The sequence below is a fragment of the Phyllostomus discolor genome, chromosome 1 (genome assembly GCF_004126475.2).
Source record: "Phyllostomus discolor isolate MPI-MPIP mPhyDis1 chromosome 1, mPhyDis1.pri.v3, whole genome shotgun sequence".
Taxonomy (NCBI): Eukaryota; Metazoa; Chordata; class Mammalia; order Chiroptera; family Phyllostomidae; genus Phyllostomus; species Phyllostomus discolor.
The window spans coordinates 171,935,800-171,942,560 of record NC_040903.2 but is presented as its reverse complement, the minus strand read 5'-3'; positions in this window follow the sequence as shown (position 1 = coordinate 171,942,560).

The following is a 6,761-nucleotide window of genomic DNA, read 5'->3' as shown; positions in this document are numbered from 1 at the left end:
GCTATCCTGGAACTACTCCAACTCTGTCATTTCCACATCAGGAAATTGAGACCTAAGAGGCAGTGACTTGCTCATGGAGTACAGAACCAGAACTAGAACCCATGTCTCTTCTTCCTTGTTTCATTCCTTCTTTAGTGTCACCAAACGCACTGCATTGTTAATATGGCCAAGGGTGCCCCACACAGTTGCTGAGCTCCTACTTGGTGCTCCACAAACGCCGATGACCATCCTTCCTAGGGCTGAGTTTACTCAGGTATTTGGAAAGCAGGGCATTTCCACAACACTATTGACATTGTGGTTTAATGTTGTTGGGTTGGCCTGGCGTGGCAGCTTAATTCATGATTATGAATTATTTGACATTTTGGTTCAAGTTTGTGGTTTCCAAACTCTTTCTTCTACAATGAGTGCCACAAAGGATATCCAAAATCTGTTCAAGTACATATTCCCCTTCACCATTTGCCAAAATCTGCAATATTCATACAAATGAAGAGTCAGTAATTACACAAAACACCCCTGGTTAAATATAGCAATGGGAAAAATCCATCAGTCACATTCACAATGAAAATTAGATTTAAAAAGCATGAGTCTAAAATCCCATTTGCAATGGAATTAGTTTATCTTCCTCAGATTATTTAATATAGAGTTTGAGGTGTCGGAGTTAATTGTTGTTCTTGGTTCTCTCCCCAGGCACTTAAGGGGGCACTTAATAAAACAGTAATTAAAGGAAGTAGATTTTTAAACCCCCAACGTAAACAGCATCTTTGTTCTCTGAAGGCTGTTGTGTAAACCAGACCCTGACGTGAGAGAGAGGGGAGGTCCTCACACAATAGCAACACAAACCAGAAAATCCTTTTTAAAAAGAGTTTCTAATACCCATTAATACATAACAATAATAGTTTTACTTACCATAGCAACCGAGCCACCCTCATTCCTTTTCACTTGCTATGTTACCCCTGGGAAAACTGTTCCCTCTATAAACAGGTTCCGTTCTTTAAACACAAGCATTAAAATTAGAAATTTTCTTTCCCATCCCCCACAGCCCTTCCTTTCTCCATTTCACTTTGGGAAAAGACAATACAGCCAGCCAGAAAAGGTAGTTTGTCAATATGTATTAGGAGCTGGAGCAATGTTTATAGCCTTTAGTCCTGTGATGTTATCACTTAGAATTGATTCTTAGGGAAAAAGTCGAAAGAAGAAAAATAAATAAATCAGGAAGAGTGAAAAACCCCTAAAAATAAGGGAATATATACATTATTATATACATACTTCAAGGACAATGATACCAAAGACTAGTAGAAACATGAGCAACTCTTAAATTAAAATCGTTAAAAAAGTAGAAAAAAGTCTGTATGTATATATACTATTATTGGAACCAGGTAAATACAGGTATACTTCTAAACAATGGTTGGAAAGTAAGTAGTGGACAATGACAAAAAATAATTTAAATCAAAGTGGCAGGGGAATGGCTGTGTTTTGGTGGTGATAATTTTTCAAAATGTTCTTTAATAATACAGAAAATGAACTGCCCACCAGTGTAGTTAGTATTATGGCAATGAAAGCAGAAGGCGCCCCAGCTGGGGAGCGAAGAGATGCCACTAACCGCCAGTGTCATCCAGGAACACCCTTTCGCTCTCTGATCTCACTTTTTTCGTCTATAAAAGAAAGATACTGAGCAATGTTTTTGAAAGTTGACTTGTTTTAAATTCTGTTATCCTTCATGAACTTTCTACTTTATTTAAGTTGATATTGGAAGTGCTTTAAAATGTTTGAATATGGTAAACATTTGTCAAATTTTAGGACTGTGGTCCAGTAAAGAAAGTCTCAGGCTTAGAGATGTGTTATATAAAAGAAAAAGTAATATATCTGTCCTGGTTCAAAACTAGTCATACAGCTTTGATTTATCCACTCTTCAGAAAAGCTCATATGTCTCACCTGCTGTTCGTTATATAGTTAATCATGTCATAAAATATATTTAAAAGATGGGGAAATAGTGTTATTCAAGAACCATGTGATATTATGAGTGAATAAATCATAACTGTTGACAAAGGATGAGCTGCTGTCTTCTAATTGTTTCAAGGCACAATGGTACCTGTATTTTAGTTCTCTGGGCTAAGAAGTCAGCAAGTCAAAGTTACCAGCAGGTGGCAATATGATCACCAAAGATACTCTCAGGAGCTGCTGGGGACCACAGAAGCAGTGTTTCCAGAACACATTTTATGTATCTTGGATCCAAAACAGTCCTTTGTCCAAGTCTACCATTCTCTCTTTTCTCTTGAGAACCAAATCCAGTCCACCTCTTGGGAACCCAAGGTCTAGCAGAGGCTTTGTCGTCTTATGCCCATGGTTCCAAATCATCATCTTCCCCTTTGCCAGCTGTGGGACCACATGCTTTCTCTAAGCATCAGTATTTACTTATAAAGTCCTTCCTCACATAGCTGTGGAATAAGGTGATTTAATACTTAGTGTATCTCTAGCATAGTGTTGAAATTAGTAAGACATTAATGTCAGAACCTTTCTCATTTCCCAATTCCATCTTTTTAAGAGTCCTTGTCTATAGCACTATCATTTGTAACACTTAACAAGTGTTTGTACACTTAACATGTACTTTGTCATGTTTTTCAGATGATCCATTGAAGTATATCTTACCCTTTAAATCTCTTAGATATAGGACTACAGCTACAGGTTATGCACCTATCGACAGTCTAGAAGCTCGGAGGGGGAGTCCAGTAATATCATCTATTAACATCCATTATGAAGAAGCCAAAAATAGAACTAAAATTTATTGACTGGTTCTACATAATAGGGATTGTGCTGATGACTTTGAATACATTATCTCCTTTAATTCTCACAAAAATCCCATGCTGTAGGTAATATTACTGCCTCTCTACTAATGAAAAAGAAGACATTTAAACAGACTATTTAATAAGACCCAGAGACACAGCTAGAAATAACAACTGAGATCTGGAACGCACATCTCTCTAAGTTGGAATATAAATGCTTCTTAAAACATGAATTTACTAACAACCAACACTAGTAGAGATGCTAGACAGTACCCAGGGCCCATTAGTCAATGCCAGGTTTGCAGATGAAGTGGCTTTCTGATTAATGACTGATAGAAACTGGCTCTGCCGCAGTGTTCTAGCTCTGATGTCCCTAAAGAGCTCATATTTATGCTCACCAGCTGCAGGGTGATACAGGAAGGAAAGGAGAGAGTGTGGGCTCCTTACCACAGGTGATCTTCATTAGCCTAGCTAGAGAAAAAGCAGGTATCTGCAAGCCCCATCTCCATTCAGACTTTTCTCTAATGATACAATTGTTATATCCTTTAACAGACTCACAAAATTTGATTCTGTGCCAAGATAGATCTCTTTTATATGCATTGGCTTTATTTTTTGTAATTTTATTTTTTTATTTTTACATCACTTTTATTGTATTTTTTCATTACTATGTATTCCCCCCAAACCCCTCTCCATCTCCACCCCACTTCCCCTCTCAATCACCACAATATTGTTCATGTTCATGTGTTTTTTCTCTTTGTATTGGTTTTAAATGACAAAATAAATGGTTTGGGGAAAGAAACTCAGTGACTCTTATTGAACTTTAAAGCCATTTCATAGACATTGTGGATGGGGTGGGTAGCATATTTTTTTATGGGTTTTATCTCCAGGAACTCCACCAGGTTCTCATGGTGAAGAGCTAGCAAAAACCTTAGTAGTGATCATTTTGAAATACTCTTAGTGCATTCTCCATAACAAAAAACTACTTTACAGGGAAAAATATTGTACCTAAACCTTGTTGACTTGGGGAGAAGGGCAACCCAACACTAACCCATTTATTCTTCCCATCTCGACTAAAGAAGAAAAAGTAAAAAAAAAAAAAAAAAAAGTAAAGGTCACAGCCCAGGGACAAAGGCCCATGGAAAGACTGGGATCTAACCATAGGATTGTAGACTGCCTCCCCTCTCCAGTGTCTACTACCGTACCATCAGGGCTCTGATATTGTGTCAGTGGATAAAGGCTGGGAAAGCTGCAAGACAGATACTTTGTTTAAGAAGGTATTCTTATGGAAACCCAAAGACTACAGATAAAACAAAAACAAGGACACTACAGGAAATTGAAGCCTCAGACACCCACGGCTACAGCAAGTAGAGTTTACACAGCAAACTCTGCCAAATAAATATAAACTCTGACACTGACTGCCTATTTATCTCAGTTACTATTATCCAGTCTTTCATGTCCAACTTTCAATAAAACATTATAAGGCATGTTAAAAGGCAGGAGAAAGTAGTCTGAAGAGACAAAACAAAGATTTAGAACCAGACTCAGATATGATAGAGATTTTGAAATGATAAACAGGGAATTTATAATAACTATGATTAATATGTTAAGGGCTCCAGTGGAAAAGTAGAAAACATGCAAGAGCAGGTTGGTAATATAAATGGAGAGACGGGGAAGAAATCAAAAAGAAATGCTAGAATTGAAATCCTTTATCAGAAACACAGGAAGATTCTGATGGGTTCACCAATAGACTGGATACAGGCAAAGAAAGAATCAGGGAGAATTATGATATGTCCATAGAAACTTTGCAAATTGAAATGTAAGGAGAAAAAATAATGAAGAAACTCGCCCAGAACAGAACACCCAAGAACTGTGAGATAATTTCAACAGGTATAGCTTGTCAGTAATTGGAAAACCAGGAGGAGAAGAAAGAATGGAATAAATGAAAGAGTTGGTTACCAGAGAACAGATATAGGAAACTAAGAGACCACCAAGGAGCATAAATAACAAAAAATCTACATGTAGGCATATCTAATGCCAGAACTCAATGATCTTAAAGATGTGTGCTCATATCAGATTATATTGTACCCACATACCATATATTATTGCTTTAACATTATAGAGACCCCTTGGTACCCACTTTTTGCTTTGTCTTTTAACATCTTTAAGCATCTTTACCAAAAATAGTATTTTGACCTAAGTCTTGGGGAAAATGTTTATTACCTGTTGAAGTGTGTGTAAAAGAAAATTAGATTCTAAAGAAGTAATCTTCTAGCCATGTTTGAGCCACATTAAAGCTAACATTTTAGGTGTAGAATGCATTATCTTGCAAAACCAAATGCCAAAGCTGTTGACTTTAGTTTTTAATTCATACTTAAGTAATGCTTTTAAAACTGATATGTTGCCAGACTGTTTTTCTTTGCATATGCTCATATTCAAGAGGCAATTCTGTGCCCTCTCATTTGTGGAGAAGACGCACGTGTCTAAAGCCCAATGAGAAACATGACAACTCTTAACAGAGTTTCCTGCAAACTATGTGCTGTTGCCACACCCTCCCAGCTTCATTACTACCGGGAAAAGTTTTTCTTCTATTTTCTTTTTTAATACAAATATTTTTGGCACCATCTACACTCAAGTGGCTGTATTTAGTTATTTTGTGATATAAATCTTCACTACAATCTGATGCTGGCACACATCTTCAAGGTTACTGGGTTCTGGTATTAGATTGGTCTTAATATTCAGTGGAGATGGTCTAATACTCAGGAAACAGACCCACTTGCAAAACACATGAGGAATCCACTAGAGGGCAGAAAAGCACAAACCAAATATAAGTATGTCCGCCCCCCCCACCCAAAAGACTGCTGTTATTACACACAAAAAATTTATACAGCAAAGATTTCTTAAATGCAAAAAATTCAGATTAGTTCAGTGATATAAAATAATGTATGTACAAATGTTTCTCCTTTTATTATGAAACTAGTGATCCAAGATTGAAAAGCAAAATGAGAATAGAATTGGTTCCAGTCCCATCTCTTTTACTAATTGTGATTTGAGGTACAATTTGCATCTCTGGTCCTTTTCTTTGGTGCATAGATTTGCACAAAATGATTCTTACTGTTTTTTTTCCACTTTAAAATTCCACTGTTTTATTGTTTATGATTCTATTTTAGTCATTTTTTAATTGCATTGTTTAGGCTTTTACATTATTTGACCAACCATAACTTGATGATGTAAGCGGAAATCTGTTTGGAAATACCCACTGTTATTTCATGGAAAATTTTAGTCCCTGAAATGCACTGATTTACCTTCTTAATGACACCACACTTCTGTCCCCAAAGTATTATTTGTATGTAATCTAGTGACAATAGTGATTGTAATGTTTTCTGGAGTAAGATTTTACTAATTAAGCCACCAAAGTATCTTTATTTGCAGAAAAATAAAACCTAAGAATCATCTTATATATAGCCAAGTAGTTTTCACTCTCCATTTATCTCCCTTTTAAAGTATTATATATGCGGAGTCAGTATTACTTACTCAACTAAAGTTCTAAAATCAGGAAGGTTAATGATTTTAAAAAATAATTGTTAGCCCTGGCTGGCGTAGCTCAGTGGATTGAGCACGGGCTGGGAACCAAAGTGTCCCAGGTTCGATTCCCAGCTAGGGTACATTCCTGGGTTGCAGGTCATAACCCCCAGCAGCCGCACATTGATGTTTCTCTCTCTCTCTCTCTCTCTCTCCCCCCTCCCTCCCTAAAAATAAATAAATAAAATGTAAAAAAAAAAAAAAATAATAATTGTTGCCTTGAAGGCCCCTGAAAATGGTGACTTCGCGGACAGAGGAGCACGTGACAGGTCTCAACAGCTGCTGTGTCACCACTCATTTGGTCAACCCCTCCTAGCTTCTGGATGTGGCTGATTTTGACAGTTAATGAATTCACAGTTATTCTTCACATGTATTGTGATACCCAGCACAATAACCCATTGT